Source organism: Pongo pygmaeus, chromosome 3 (genome assembly GCF_028885625.2).
Source record: "Pongo pygmaeus isolate AG05252 chromosome 3, NHGRI_mPonPyg2-v2.0_pri, whole genome shotgun sequence".
Classification (NCBI taxonomy): domain Eukaryota; kingdom Metazoa; phylum Chordata; class Mammalia; order Primates; family Hominidae; genus Pongo; species Pongo pygmaeus.
The window spans coordinates 38,242,895-38,259,375 of NC_072376.2; the positions used below are offsets into that span (position 1 = coordinate 38,242,895).

Sequence of the window (16,481 nt, forward strand, 5' to 3'; positions counted from 1 at the left end):
TTGAGGCAATAATTAATAGCCTACCAACCAAAAAAAGTACAGGACCAGATGGATTCACAGTCGAATTCTACCAGAGGTACAACAAAGAGCTGGTACCATTCCTTCTGAAACTATTCCAATCAATAGAAAAAGAGAGAATCCTCCCTAACTCATTTTATGAGGCCAGCATCATCCTGATACCAAAGCCTGGCAGAGACACAAGAAAAAAAGACAATTTTAGACCAATATCCCTGATGAACATTGATACAAAAATCCTCGATAAAATACTGGCAAACTGAATCCAGCAGCACATCAAAAAGCCTATCCACCATGATCAAGTGGGCTTCATCCCTGGGATGCAAGGCTGGTTCAACATATGCAAATCAGTAAACGTAATTCAGCATATAAACAGAACCAAAGACAAAAACCACATGATTATCTCAACAGATGCAGAAAAGGCCTTTGACAAAATTCAACAATGCTTCATGCTAAAAACTCTCAATAAATTAGGTATTGATGGGATGTATCTCAAAATAATAAGAGCTGTTTATGACAAACTCACAGCCAATAGCATACTGAATGGGCAAAAACGGGAAGCATTCCCATTGAAAACTGGCACAAGACAGAGATGCCCTCTCTCACCACTCCTATTCAACATAGTGTTGGAAGTTCTGGCCAGGGCAATCAGGCAGGAGAAAGAAATAAAGGGTATTCAATTAGGAAAAGAGGAAGTCAAATTGTCCCTGTTTGCAGATGACATGATAGTACATTTAGAAAACCCCATTGTCTCAGCCCAAAATCTCCTTAAGCTGATAAGCAACTTCAGCAAAGTCTCAGGATACAAAATCAATGTGCAAAAATCACAAGCATTCTTATACACCAATAACAGACAAACAGAGAGCCAAACCATGAGTGGACTCCCATTCACAATTGCTTCAAAGAGAATAAAATACCTAGGAATCCAACTTACAATGGATGTGAAGGACCTCTTCAAGGAGAACTACAAACCACTGCTCAACGAAATAAAAGAGGACACAAACAAACATTCCATGCTCGTGGATAGGAAGAATCAATATCATGAAAATGGCCATACTGCCCAAGGTAATTTATAGATTCAATGCCATCCCCATCAAGCTACCAATGACTTTCTTCACAGAATTGGAAAAAACTACTTTAAAGTTCATATGGAACCAAAAAAGAGCCCGCATTGCCAAGACAATCCTAAGCCAAAAGAACAAAGCTGGAGGCATCATGCTACCTGATTTCAAACTGTACTACAAGGCTACAGTAACCAAAACAGCATGGTACTGGTACCAAAACAGAGATATAGATCAATGGAACAGAACAGAGCTCTCAGAAGTAATACCACACATCTACAACCATCTGATCTTTGACAAGCCTGACAAAAACAAGAAATAGGGAAAGGATTCCCTACTTAATAAATGGTGCTGGGAAAACTGGCTAGCCATATGTAGAAAGCTGAAACTGGATCCCTTCCTTATACCTTATACAAAAATTAATTCAAGATGGATTAAAGACTTAAATGTTAGACTTAAAACCATAAAAACCCTAGAAGAAAACCCAGGCAATACCATTCAGGACATAGGCATGGGCAAGGACTTCATGTCTAAAACACCAAAAGCAATGGCAACAAAAGCCAAAATTGACAAATGGGATCTAATTAAACTAAAGAGCTTCTGCACAGCAAAAGGAACTACCATCAGAATGAAAAGGCAACCTACAGAAAGGGAGAAAATTTTTGCAATCTACTCATCTGACAAAGGGCTAATATCCAGAATCTACAATGAACTCAAACAAATTTACAAGAAAAAAACAAACAACCCCATCAAAAAGTGGGTGAAGGATATGAACAGACACTTCTCAAAAGAAGACATTTATGCAGCCAACAGACACATGAAAAAATGCTCATCATCACTGGCCATCAGAGAAATGCAAATCAAAACCACAATGAGATACCATCTCACACCAGTTAGAATGGCGATCATTAAAAAGTCAGGAAACAACAGGTGCTGGAGAGGATGTGGAGAAATAGGAACACTTTTGCACTGTTGGTGGGACTGTAAACTAGTCCAACCATTGTGGAAGACAGTGTGGTGATTCCTCAAGGGTCTAGAACTAGAAATACCATTTGACCCAGCTATCCCATTACTGGGTATATACCCAAAGGATTATAAATCATGCTGCTATAAAGACACATGCACACGCATGTTTATTGTGGCACTATTCACAATAGCAAAGACTTGGATCCAACCCAAATGTCCATCAATGATAGACTGGATTAAGAAAATGTGGCACATACACACCATGGAATAGTATGCAGCCATAAAAAAGGATGAGCTCATGTCCTTTGTAGGGACATGGATGAAGCTGGAAACCATCATTCTCAGCAAACTATCGCAAGGACAAAACACCAAACACTGTGTGTTCTCACTCATAGGTGGGAATTGAACAGTGAGAACTCTTGGACACAGGAAAGGGAACATCACACACCGGGGCCTGTCATGGGGTGGGGGGAAGTGGGGAGGGAAAGCCTTAGGAGATATACCTAATGTAAATGATGAGTTAATGGATGCAGCACACCAACATGGCACATGTATACATATGTAACAAACCTGCACATTGTGCACATGTACCCTAGAACTTAAAGTATAATAAAAAAAAAAGAATGCACACATTGTTCTTTCTGGAAGTTTTAACCACTGTAATAAAGAAAAAAAATGACAGGAAGAAATACTGAAATGAAGAAAGAAAATCATTATTATTTTTAGATTATAAGACTGTCAATGTGGAAAACCAAAGAGAAGTCATTGAAAAAATGTTAGCACCAATAAAAGAATACAATAAAGTGGCCAGCACAAAATAAATTATTATTATTACTATTTTCTTAAACACTTTCTTTTTAAGAGATAGGGTTTTGTCCCATTGCCCAGGCTGGAGCGCAGTGGCACAATCATAGCTTCAGGTCCTGGGCTCATGCCATCCTCTCACCTCAGCCTCCCACAGAGCTGGGGTTACAGGTACAAGCCACTGCTCCTGGCAAAAATAAATTATATTTTGGAAAAAATCCCTCAATTATCCAAAAATAGCAGGTTATCAAATAAATTTTAGTATCTCTGTATAATTAAATAGTACTATGTAGCCTTTAAAAATAATAAAAATGGAATTGCACGAAAATATTTTCACTATATGTGACAAAAAGCAGTTTATTTAAAAAGTACCAAAGTAAATATGTACCTATGCAAGTAGAAAACTTAATAAGATACATACCAAGATATGACCAGTAATTATATTTGCACAGTAAGATTATAATGGAACTTTATTTTCCTTTTAGTTTTTATCTATATTTTCCAAACTTTTAACATTCAAAATTAAGTTTACTGTACTATTTACTGAATAATTTGCCAAAAATCAATTGCCAATAATATGAATAATGTCCAGTCTCACAAAAAATAAAACAGCATGTTAAATCAAAAAAGCACGTAACATCTAGATGAAACCCATGATCTTGGATTAGATCTCAGTTAAGACAGACTTGCTATAAAACATATTCAGTAACAAGAGGAGGGGTAGATTCTATGATGCACCAGCCATTAGATGCTATTAAGAAATAAATTGTAATTTTTTATAATTTATTTGGCTATTTTAGGAAAATGTAATTTTTTTTGAGATAGAGAATAAAGCATTTAGAAATAGGTTTCCAGAATACCTGTTATTTTTACTATAAGATATTTAAGCATAAAAAGATGAAGGGGGTCAAAGGAGGATTCTTGTTTCTTAAAAGATTTTTTAAAAGGCAAGACTTTTTTTTCACCTATCAAATAGGGAAAATTAAAAAATATAATATCCAGGTTGGCAGGTGGAAACTAAAATAAGAACCCTCATTTACTACTTAGGCAGGAATGAAAAATTAGTACAACTTTTCTAAAGGGTAATTTGGTAATTTATATAAATTTCTTAAAAATATACCTTCCTTTATTTTAGCAACTCCACTACAAGGAATTTTCTTAAAAAATAGTCAAAAATAACACACGAAAGATACGACTATAAGGATACTCAAGACATAATGAAATATTGAAAAAATCAGAATGTCTAGTGTAGAAAATGATTAAATCAGTTATATATAATTAAATAATAGACAGCCTCAAATACTGTACTTTGAAAAAATGATAATGTTAAATGAATACAGTAATAGAAAATTATGGCCGGGTGCGGTGGCTCACGCCTCTCATCCCACCACTTTGTGAGGCCAAGGCGGGTGGATCACGAGGTCAGGAGATCGAGACCATCCTGGCTAACACGGTGAAACCCCGTCTCTACTAAAAATAATACAAAAAAATTAGCCGGGCGTGGTGGCAGGCGCCTGTAGTCCCAGCTACTCGGGAAACTGAGGCAGGAGAATGGCGTGAACCCGGGAGGCGGAGCTTGCAGTGAGCCGAGATCGTGCAGCTGCACTCCAGCCTGGGCGACAGAGCAAGACTCCGTCTCAAAAAAAAAAAAAAAAATGTTATATGTAGTAAGATTCTAATTTTGCAAAACATGATTAAAACCTGACATATACATAAAAGCTAGAGGACAAAAAAAGTGATGAAATATACCAAATACTAATAATAGTGGTTCTCTGAATCTCTGAATTACAGATGAATTTAATTTTCTTTCTTATACTTTCAGATATCCCTAAAATGTCTCATTTTGAACATCCTTTATAATCCAAAAAAGTTATCGTAAGGCAATTAAAGAGTTGTCTTTATAGCTGTGTAAAAATATTTTATATTTAAAGAAAGTGCTTGTTTTATTTGGAATATTAAAATGTAAAGATGGAGAACTTTCAGATAATAGTAGATAACTGACATTCATAGATGAGGACCCACCCTACAGGTCCCCGGCAACCAGACCCACGGTGTCTGGGTTCATGGGACTGAAAATCAGTCACCAGGTGGAAAAGCTGGTCAGCTGTCCTTATAGTATCCTGCCACAAAAACGCAATATTCCTCCAGAGGCGTTCATACCCTGAGGCAGTTCTTAGGGTATACACTAAATGAACAAGATAGTAACTTTTATATTTATTGGGAAAAAAGGAGGGAAAAATGGGAAGATGAGAGTGGAAGATTAGAGAGTTCACAGTTTTTTAAAGAAAGTAAAAATAAATAAACAGGTAAAAGCTCTTGATTTTTTAAATGCATCAAATAAAAAGGGTGAGGAAATAGATGAAATAAGCTATATGTCAGAAAAAAAAGGTAGACAAGACCTATAAAAATTAAAACTACAAGCAAGAAGAGAACAGAAAAAAAAAAACATTAAGCGAAATAAGTGGAGGAAAGATCACATAATCAAGTCAACAAATAGGCAAGAAAAACATTGTTTCATTTGTCAAACTGAAGGTGGAAGGACCTGGAGGAAGGCAATTGCTAGACTGTGCCAGATTCAAGGTTGTGAAGGGCTTGGTCCCGGCCACTTCCTCCATTTAATAAATGTTTATTCAGAGTCTGTTTTTCTGCCAGTGCCATGCTATGCACTAGGCACCAGGGATATAAATATGAATAGGACTGACATAATTCCTGCTTTCAAAAAGCTAATGAATTAGGGACAGACACAGACCAGCAAACTATTATAGTGACAAACGACAAGGGAGATCAAACACACGTCTGCTGTAAAAACATATAATAAATAAGTGCCATATCAGCGGTATATATAAATTACTGTTAAATGTTACTGAAAACAATAAACTAGAGAAAGATGAAAAGAGAAAATTCACTAGGCCAAAGCAGAAGAAATAAATAACATTAGTTTTGTTCCTTAATTATCGCCACAAGCGCTAGTTGTTTTTTATCTTTTCAAGACAGCTGTAAAGACACTGCTCTTCATCCTGCTTGTGAAATTCAAAGGACATTTGCAACATCTACAAAAAAAAACCACTTCAAATCATTTTGCAAAAATTTCAAGGAAACATTACCTATTTCCTGTATAATGAATGGTTAGCAAACTTGCTTACTTGAAGCACCTGTGCCATAATGTGAAAAAGCCACAGAAGTCTTTTTACTTACCAAGATCTCTTTTTCAGAAGAGAAAATAACTTGTAAATGAACGGAAATACAATTGAAAATGCTTGACAAACACAAGTTCTTAAAGTTGAGTAAAGTGATACCTTAGAAACAGATTGGTGCCATCTGTTGGCCCACACTGGAATTACTTCTACGTATATTTTTACCTTTCAAAGGTCTGGAGGTGAGTTAGCAGTTTTTTCTGGGCTACAGACAAAACCAGTAATCCAATTTTCTAATTCGTGTGAGGAAGCAACTTACAAACATTTCAATGTGAAGAAAAATATTTTTCTAAGGTAATATTTCTCTGCAAGAGTTTGCAGCCTGGTTATTACATTTGTCACCTGAGTGGAAAGTTATTTTAAACAGCCTGTTTTCTATTATCACCATATTTAACATTTCAAGAATAATTGCAGTTTCCCTTATCAAGCAATTTTGAGCATTATTTTAGCTGGATGAGATACTTTAAAATAAGATAAGTATAGTTCCACAATTTAGGTTTTTTTTTTTTAAATCAACTTCTAAGGAAAGTTTACTGGTTGATTATATTTATGACTACATATTTGGCCATATCTAGGAGGAATCATACCCACATTCTGATCAACATTTGGTGTTATTAAATGGTTTAGATTTTAATTTAGGAATAATAAATAACACTGAAATCCTGCAGGACTAATTTAAAAATCAATTTTCTAAAGACCATTTAGAAGAATTTCAGAATTACATTAACAAAGGCTGATTACCAGAAGTCTCTGGTTAAACAGAGACTTCTGGTGGACAGTTAACCCTTTTCTCCAGACTTCTTGCTTAACTGAGTTCTGCAAAGGACAGAAGGCATGAGTGAAATAATCATTCTATAATTTATCTCACTGTCTGGCACGGTCTCATCTTTATTTAAAAAAAAAAAAAAGTTAAGACCTTACAATTTGGCTAATGACAAAGTTGGACATCTCGGTAAGCATCACTTCTGCTTTCAGGAGGAAGAGAAAGGCTGGCTTCTTGTGATTCATCCTTACTCATCAAACATAACAGGAAGTCTCCTCAGGCCTGGGGAGGCTCAGTAAGGAGTGGATGGATCTCTGCTCCACTTGCAAAAGGAGACAGCCAGAAAGCAGCAGGTATCTGTGACCCTGGAAAACCAGATTTGTGAAACAAGCCAAGGGAAAGGGCTGGCTGTGGCTCTGAGGGAATTTCAAGTAACCATGGACTAAAGTCTTAAGAAAACACACAACCATCACTGCAGATCTGGGCACACTGACATGTCTCATTAGGAGATTGCATCACAACACCAATGTTCAGGAACAAGGACACTATTCTTGTCGAGGCTGTCATAACTCAGAAACGTCTGCAAGGAGATGACAAAAACACAAAAATCAAGTAATAGCGAAGACGGCAATGACAGTTAAGCAAACAAAGAAACAGACAGTAGTGGCCCAAACCTCCACTTGGCCACTTACTGTGAGGCTTGGGACAAGTTCTTTAACCTCCATTTATTCATCCACAAAATGGGAGTACTTTTAGGAAAGATAATGCATTTAAAGTGGCTAGAATATTGACTGACACAGAAGAGAAGTCATAATAGTAAGGAGTTTGGTGCAAATCATATGGTTTTTTTGTATGCTGAGCGGTAAAGATTTCAGGATATACTACGAAGTGAAGAAAATCAAGGTGCAGCCTGGGCACGGTGGCTCATGCCTGTAATCCCAGCACTTCAGGAGGCCGAGGTGGGTAGATCACCAGAGGTCAGGAGTTCGAGACTGGCTTGGCCAACATGGCGAAACCCTGTCTCTACTAAAAATACAAAAATTAGCTGGGTATGGTGGCAGGCACCTGTACTTCCAGCTACTTGGGAGGCTGAAGCAGGAGAATCACTGGAACCCAGGAGGCAGAGGTAGCAGAGAGCCGAGACTGCGCAACTGCACTCCAGCCTGGGCAACAGAGTGAGACTCTGGCTCAAAAGAAAAAAAAAAGAAAAAGAAAGAAAGAAAATTAAGGTGCAGAACTGTAAGGAGTGTATGACATCAATTGTATAAAATACAGCCATTTACACAAGTTATCTTCTTGCCAGGCATTGCTGTGACTACTTTCCAAGTATTAACTCATTAAGGTGCTGTGAGATAAGTACTGTCACATCATCTCCACTTAGCACCAGGGCAGGAGCAGCTGGGTAATGGTTCCAGCTTGCACTGCTGGTCAGTGGTGGTGGGGCTGGGATTCGAACCCAGGCAGTTTGGCCCCAGTGCCTATGCACTTAAGCATCACATCATGCTGCCTTATAAGACACCCTGTGTCCTCGTAAGACACACAGAGAAGAGAGACACAGAGAAGCAGAGCATTTGCAAACAGAGGCAGAGACTGGGGTATTGCAGTCACAATGCAAGGGATGCCTGGAGCCACCAGAGGCTGGAGAGAGCATCACCCTATGAACATCTTGATTTTGAACTTCTGGCCTCCAGAACTCTGAGAGACTAAATTTTTGTTGTTTTAAGCCACAGAGTCTGTGGTGATTTGTCGTGGTAGCCATAGGAAACTTAATACAAGGGTCTACTACATACATATGTTGATAGAGGTATATGAATCTTTTTTTCTCAAAGGATACATAAGAAATGTTCACCTTTGAGCAGAAGAACTAAGAGAAAGAGATTATTGGCTTTTTTTTTTTTTTTTTTTTTTTTTTGAGACAGGGTCTCGCTCTGTTGCCCAGGGTGGAGTGCAGTGGCACGATCACAGCTCACTGCAGCCTTGACTTTCCCCGCTCAGGTGATTCTCCCACCTCAGCCTCCCAAGGATCGGAGACCACAGGCATCCACCACCATGCATGGCTAATTTTTATATTTTTTTGCAGAGAGAGGGTTTTGCCATGTTGCTCAGGCTGGTCTGGAATTCCTGGGCTCAAACAATCCGCCCACCTCAGCCTCCCAAAGTGCTGGAATTGCAGGCTTGAGCCACCCCACCCGGCCTCTTCACCATTTTATGCTTTTTGTCCTGTTTGAATTCTTCACTATATATAGATATGTATATATATCTTAATTTTTAAAAAATAGTGTCACACTGGGATACGTATTATAAACATAATCTAAGGCCACCAAATATACTGTCCCAATACAGACACAGGCAAAACATTATTTTGATGATTTTTACTTTTTAAAAAATGTTGTCTTTCTCCAGATAATTAATAAATAAATATTAGTGTCTGCCAACGGCTTTAAAGTAAGTTCTGGACAATTATCAATATCATAAGATACACATACAACAGAGATAAGATTGATAATTTTGGCTGGGCGCAGTGGCTCACACCTGTAATCTCAGCACTTTGGGAGTCCGAGGCAGGCAGATCACCTGAGGTCAGGAGTTCAAAACCAGCCTGGGCAACATGGTGAAACCCTGTCTCTACTAAAAATACAAAAATTAGCTGGATGTGGTGGCTGGCGCCTGTAGTCCCAGCTACTCAGGAGCCTGAGGCACGAGAATCACTTGAACCCAGGAGGTGGAGGTTGCTGTGAGTCGAGACCGTGCCACTGCACTCCAGCCTGGGCAACAGAGCGAGACTCCATCTCAAAAAAAAAAATTGCTAATTTATATATTAAGTATTGATGGTAAACCTAAACTTCTCTGCTGAATTTAAAAAAAAAAAAAAGGCAAGCCACCGACTGGGAGAAGGTATCTGCAACTTGCATAATCACAAAAGTGTTAATATACAAAATATATAAAGATTTCCTGCAAATCAATTTTAAAATGACTAAAGACCCCAATGCGGGGAAATGAGCAAAGGAGATCAACAGATGGATAACAGAAAAGGAAACAGAAATAGCTCAAACACATGGAAAGGTATGTATCCTCATTAGAACATGGGAAAATACAAATTAACACAACCAGGAGACACTATTGTACATCCCTAAGGTGGACAAAATTTAAAACATCTAGTAATACCAAATGGTGGCCAGAACATGAAGAAACAGGAGCGCACATACACGTCCAGAGATGCTGATGTAAGTGGTCTGGGAGGGGCCGGGCATACGTTTTATTTCGAAAGCTCTTCAGGTGAGTCCATTTCATTGTAACCCCATGAAGATCAGGGGACTGAGACCTACACGCTGGCCTGAGCACAACGCCCTCTAGTGGTCTATATCTTCTTGGGTGCACCCTTCACACACCAGAGCCTGGGAGGTGGTGCAGGTGTTCTTGACTCTCACTGCTACTTCCAGATCACTTTCCTTCCTCCAAACGCACCCCTTCTCGTTGCAGTCATCTACTGAGCCCCATCACTTCATCAAGTATTCTAGCAGTACTCACTATTTCAATCCCATACCACCCCTTTCATAATTCTAGTGATTTCCATAGCTACATAGAGACTCTTCCATTCGCCTGGCCTCTGAGTTCTTGGACATTCTCTCTTCTAATAATCTTGTCCTGCACCGTACCTCAGTCACGCATTCCCTTATTATATCCTAGATATCATTATTAGCAATGGCTGCACCCCCTCCATAATCTCAGTTGCCTGAATCCCACTTTCCATCTCTCACCTCCAACTCTTCCTCCAATGCCAACGATTCCCCAATCCCACTGCACTGGACTGAAAGATCATGCTCCATCCTCTTCATTATTCTTCTGCAGCTACCTACTCCTCTTTCCTCAACCCAGTTTAAATCCAACTCTCCATTGGACTACACTGAGCTTGAGCAGCTGAAAATAGTTGGAGAAAATACACACCCATGCTGACTGGCTTACTTGAAATGTATGACTGGATCCCAGCCTCAAGAGACAGCAGCCATCCTCCTACCCTCCTTACTACCCTTCCCTAGCCCCTTCACTCTCCTACTGTCCTCTCTCACACCTCCTCTTGTCTCTTTCACTTCCAAAATCTCCTTCTTGCATCTGGGTCCTCTTTATCTCTCTGGCATGGAATACCCAAGGCTCAGTTTTGGACCACTTCTTTTCTAAATCCATGCATTGTCATCCAGGTCCATGGCTTCAAAACCATCTGCTTGCTGATGTCTCCTCAATTACCAGCTCCAGCCTAGACTTCCCTGAACTCCAGACTCTCACATTCAACAGCCTACTAAATAGTTGCGAAAACATTCTTGTTGAAAACCAACATTCTCACGCGATGATGCTTCATTTTCACAATGAAAATAGATGCTACCAGAGGAGCATTTCCACATCTTCCCCTGAAATTCTACAAGCCTCCCCTGCACAAATTCTACCTGAACTCTCACTGTCCTTCGGAATGAACTCTCTGTGCCAAGAGCCAGCTCCTTCCCACTGAGCACTGGGTCCCCTTCCTGCTCATCTACTCAAGGAAGTCACTCTTGCAATGATCATTTCTCTACTGTATCAACATTTTTCTGCTCTGATGTATTATTGCAATCACAGTTTTTTTTTCTTTTAGATAAGGTTTCATTCCCATCACCCTGGCTGGAGTGCAGTGGCACGATCTTTGGCTCACTGCAAACTTCACCTCCCAGGTTCAAGGGATTCTCATGCCTCAGCCTTCTGAGTAGCCTGGATTACAGGTGTGTGCCATCACTCCCAGCTAATTTTTGTATTTTTAGTACAGACGGGGTTTTGCCATGTTGGCCAGGCTGGTTTTGAACTCCTGGCCTCAAGTGATCTGCCCGCCTCAGCCTCCCAAAGTGCTGGGATTACAGGCGTGTGCCACCACACCTGGCCCCAATCACCTTTTTATTTATTTATTTATTTATTTATTTATTTTTTTGAGATGGAGTTTTGCTCTGTCACCCGGGCTGGAGTGCAGTGGTGCAATCTCGGCTCACTGCAACCTCCGCCTCCCAGGTTCAAGCAATTCTCCTGCCTCAGCCTCCTGAGTAGCTGGGACTACAGGCACATGCCACCACGCCCAGTTAATTTTTTGTATTTTTAGTAGAGACAGGGTTTCACCTTGTTAACCAGGATGGTCTCGATCTCCTCACCTCACGATCCACCCATCTCGGCCTCCCAAAGTGCTAGGATTACAGGCATGTGCCACTACACCCAGCCTCCAATCACCTTTTAAAGCAATAATTTCTCCCATCTAAAAAAAAAAAAAAAACAAAACTCCCTTTGAATCCACAACCTTCCCCTCCTTGCTCCTCTGTATACCAGAACTCCTTGCAAGAGCTGTTTACTGACTATCTCTAATTGTTCTCCTCTCATTCTCTCAAATATACTTCAGTCAGGTTTCCTTCCCCACCAGTCAGAAGAAATAGCTTTCTCAAGGTCACCAATGATCACCACATTGCCAAATCCATGGTCAATTCTCAATTTTTAGCTTATTTGAACTATTAGCAGCATTTAACACAGTTGAAAGATCCTGAAATGTTTTCTTGCCTGACTTCTTAGACCCCATATTCCTACTCCCCACTCTCCCTTCCCTGAATTTCCTGCTAACTCATTGGCATTCCTTCCCAGTCTCCTTCTGGGTCCTCTTTATATCTCTGGCATGGAATACCCAAGACTTAGTCTTGGACCACATCTCTAACTCCATGCACTCTCATCCTGGTCCTTCAAAACCATCTGTTTGCTGATATCTCCTCGCTTACTATCTCCAGCCCAGACTTCCCTGAACTTCAGACTCTCACATTCAATAGCCTGCTAAATGCTTGCTAAACCATTATTGTTGCAAGCCAAACACCTGAATCTTTACTACCTCTAACTCCAAACCTGCTCCCTCTTGCATCCTTCCTCATATCAATAAATGATATTTCTACTCTTCCGGTAGTGCAGACTAAAATCCTTGGAGTGATTAATGATTACTTTCTCTTTTGCTCAAACTCTACGTTCAATCCATAGGCAAATTTTGTTGGATTTTTCTTTGAAATATGTCCATAAGCAAACACCTCTCATGTCCCCCACTACTCTCACGGTGGTGAAAAGCATCATCATCTCTCACCTGGATAACTGCAAAGGTCTCCTAACTGGTATCCCAGCCTCCATCCTTCTCTCCCCTCCCACCTTCACCCAATCCCATATGGCTAGAGTCAGACACTAGACTCATACTCAAAAGCCATAAGGATGCCAGTCTCTCTCAAAGTATAAACCAAAATCCCTCTGCCCATCTCTCAGGCTCCACTACCTTTATGGCCTCATTTTCTTCTACTCTTCCCCATCCTCCCTCTGCTCCAGCCACACTGGCCACCTTACCTTTCTGTGAATGCATCATCCATGCTCCCAAACTGCCTGAGACTGTCTACAGATATGGCCACTGTTCATTTCCTTACTTCCTTAAAGTCTACATTGCAATGCCACTTTATCAGTAAGGACTTCCTTGACCACACTTGGTCCTACCCATCATTCTCTAAACCCTGTAGATTCTATAGCCTGCTTTACTCCACCACCTCATATAGACCCTCTAGTTAGGGTCTATCTCCCTTTCTATGGAGTGTAAGTTCTTGAATACCAGGAGTTTGCTTTGCTTCTTTTGTATTCCAAGCACCTACAGCCATATTTGGTACACAGTGCATGCTTTCAGAAAAGTTATGTTGAATAAGTGGTTGACCCATAATGAAGGGCGATTCAGCAATGTCTAGTAAAGGGGAACCAGCTATTCCATTTCTTGCCTAGATACTAAAAAATATATTCAAAGGTGGCAATTGCAACATTATACATAATTGAGTGAAATATGAAACACAATAAAGTAGATCAATCGGGAAATAAATTGTGGCATATTCATACCCTCCTATGAAGACTTTGAAATGAATGTGCTAGAGCTACATGTGTGAATACGAATGATTCTCAAAAATATAATGCAAGTTAACAAGCGTACAGGATGTCCTTAATATTCTAAAACACTGAAAAACAATTATATATGCATTTGTGGGTGAGGACATATGCAGCAAATGTTTAGAAATATGAATGAGAGGGGGCTGTGCATGGTGGCTCACACCTGTAATCCCAGCACTTTAGGAGGCTGAGGCAGGAGGATTGCTTAAAGCCAGGAGTTTGAGACCAGCCTGGGCAACACAGCAAGACCACAACCCTACAAAAAATTTAAAAATTTGCTGGGTGCAGTGGCACCCTGTGATCCTAGCTCCTTGTGAGGCTGAGGCAGGAGGATTGCTGGAGCCCAGGAGTCTGAGGCCGCACTGAGCCGTGATCACAGCACTGCACTCCAGCCTAGGTGACAGAGTAAGACCTCACTCCTAAAAAAGAAAGAAAGAAATATGGGTGGGAGGGATATACAACCACCTCAAGAAAGTGGCTACCTGCAGAGATGGTGGACAATGGAAGGGATAGGATTTCAAACATATCTGTAACATTTTTTTCTTTGCAAAGAAAATTATAAAATAAATACTGCAAAAAATTTTGTTAAATCTAGATATCATCATAGTATTTCCTACATTTTTTACACAAATAAGTATTTACCATATTATTCTTTATTTTTCTATATATTTTAAATACTCTAGAAAATTTTTAAATGAACTTAAAATGTTTTGCATTGCAAATAAAATGTCTGAAATAAAATCTGGTAGTTCTGGAAGCAGCTACATGAGTAAAAGGGAGAAATTTGCAGTTGGCAAAACAAAAAACAAACTTGTTGCCAGGATAGTTTGCTTTATTTTCTTTATTGGATAGGTATGGTTTGGGTCAAAGGAGAAGAGGAACTCAGCCCTTTAAAAAGAGAACATCTGATTGGGCTGTTACAGCTCAGCAGGGAAGGGAAGGCAGGTTAGCAAAGGTGCTTGCTGTCTCTGGGCAGGAGCAGAAGTCCCAGGCACAGACGTTTGTGTATATGCTACACCAAAACACACCTGTTGCAACTGGAACATAATTTGATAATACTCGCAAAGCCAGAACTGGAAGGGACAGTGCCGAGCAATGCTCTTTATTTTAGAGGTGGAAAAACTGAGTTACAGAAGCCATGTGTTAGTTAAGATTCAAAGTCTCGCTCAATTCAAAAAGGCTATTGATCTCAATTTAAAGCAGTTTCCACCCACTCTCACATTAAGATAACTTTCTAGTTTTTCTATGAATTTAAAAATAACAGGCTGGGTGTGGTGGCTCACGCCTGTAATCCCAACACTTTGGGAGGCCGAGGTGGGCAGATCACTTGAGGTCAGGAGTTCGAGACCAGCCTTGCCAACATGGCAAAACCCCGTCTCTATCGAAAACACAAAAATTAGCCAGGCATGGTGGCGGGTGCCTCTAATCCCAGCTACTCGGGAGGCAGAAGAATCGCTTGAACCCAGGAGATGGAGATGGTGCCACTGCACTGCAGCCTAGGCCACAGATCAAGACTCTGTCCTCCTAAAAAATAAAATAAAATAAATATTCAGTAGCTCAAAAAATTATTAATATAAAAATATTTAATAAAAATACTAAATAAAAAATATAGCCGGGCACGGTGGCTCACGCCTGTAATCCCAGCACTTTGGGAGGCCGAGGTGGGTGGATCATCTGAGGTCAGGAGTTCAAGACCAGCCTGGCCAACATGGTGAAACCCCATCTCTACTAAAAAATACAAAAATTAGCCAGGTGTGGTGGCACACACCTGTAATCCCAGCTACGCGAGAGGCTGAGGCAGGAGAATTGCTTGAACCCAGGAGGCAGAGGCTGCAGTGAGCTGAGATCACGACACTGCTTTCCAGCCTGGATGACAGAGCAAGACTCCATCTCAAAAAAATGAATTAATAAATTAATTAATATATATATGGAAGAAACTGGAATATAAGGAGCAAACTAATTGTCTGTCAATAGGAGAATGATTGAATGAAATATAATTACAAGCATATTGCAATATATAAGACAAGTCTTAGAAGAGTGGTTTTGGTTGATATGTATTGACCAAGAAAGATTATTATAATATGTAATAAATAGGGGGGAATTTACAAAATATGTCAACATCTCACCATTTTTATAAAAAAGAAAACAAAAAGCTGTTTATGCATACATGCATTTATATAAGCTTAGAAAAACTATGGTAGGATCCACACACTATAAAAAATGGTAGTGATATTGAAGGGGAGAGACTGAGGCTATTTTTTCTTTAACTTTGCATTTATAATTCTTTAAAAAGAAGAAGGGATGGAGTGGGAGAAAGAGGAGAAAATTTGCCTTAAACACATCGCTCAGAAAGAATCACTATTTTTAAATTGTATTTCCTCCGACTTTTATATAAAATACAAAATTGTTTACAAAACTAGTTAATACTATAAACACTGCGTTTCCTCCGCATCTGAGTTTATATTAAGCCATATTTGAGGAAGGCCTTAATATGTGGCCTTCCTTCCATGTCAACGAATTCTCATTTTTAAGGGCTACAACATATTCGATGTCTGAAGTTACTGTAGCTTACTTCACCAATCTTACTGGGGGACATTGAGATTGTCTCCGGCTTCCCCCCGCAGAAACAACTACAACAAACATCCTTGTACATACATGTTTGCTCATTTGACTGCCTACTTAGGACAAATTCACAAATGTGGAATTCCTAGGCCAAAGCTAATA

At 39.7% G+C, this 16,481-nt stretch overlaps 2 protein-coding genes across 5 annotated transcripts in view; both read right to left on the reverse strand.

The window, feature by feature from the left end:
- Window positions 1–6,060, reverse strand: part of TLR1 (toll like receptor 1) — a 59,716-nt gene extending 53,656 nt beyond the window's left edge. For both annotated transcript variants that reach the window (XM_054485626.2, XM_054485623.2), the window contains exon 1: window positions 6,042–6,060. The gene's annotated coding sequence lies outside the window, so the exon portion shown is untranslated. The remainder of the gene's footprint in view (window positions 1–6,041) is intronic.
- The window catches only part of TLR6 (toll like receptor 6), a 34,906-nt gene extending 27,865 nt beyond the window's left edge, over window positions 1–7,041 (reverse strand). The window contains exon 1 of one of the 3 annotated variants that reach the window (XM_063663595.1): window positions 6,962–7,041. The gene's annotated coding sequence lies outside the window, so the exon portion shown is untranslated. Of the gene's footprint in view, window positions 1–6,041; window positions 6,129–6,961 lie in introns of those variants that run through there. The other 2 variants (XM_054485619.2, XM_054485620.1) reach the window with 2 other exon arrangements.
- Window positions 7,042–16,481: the final 9,440 nt, after the last annotated feature.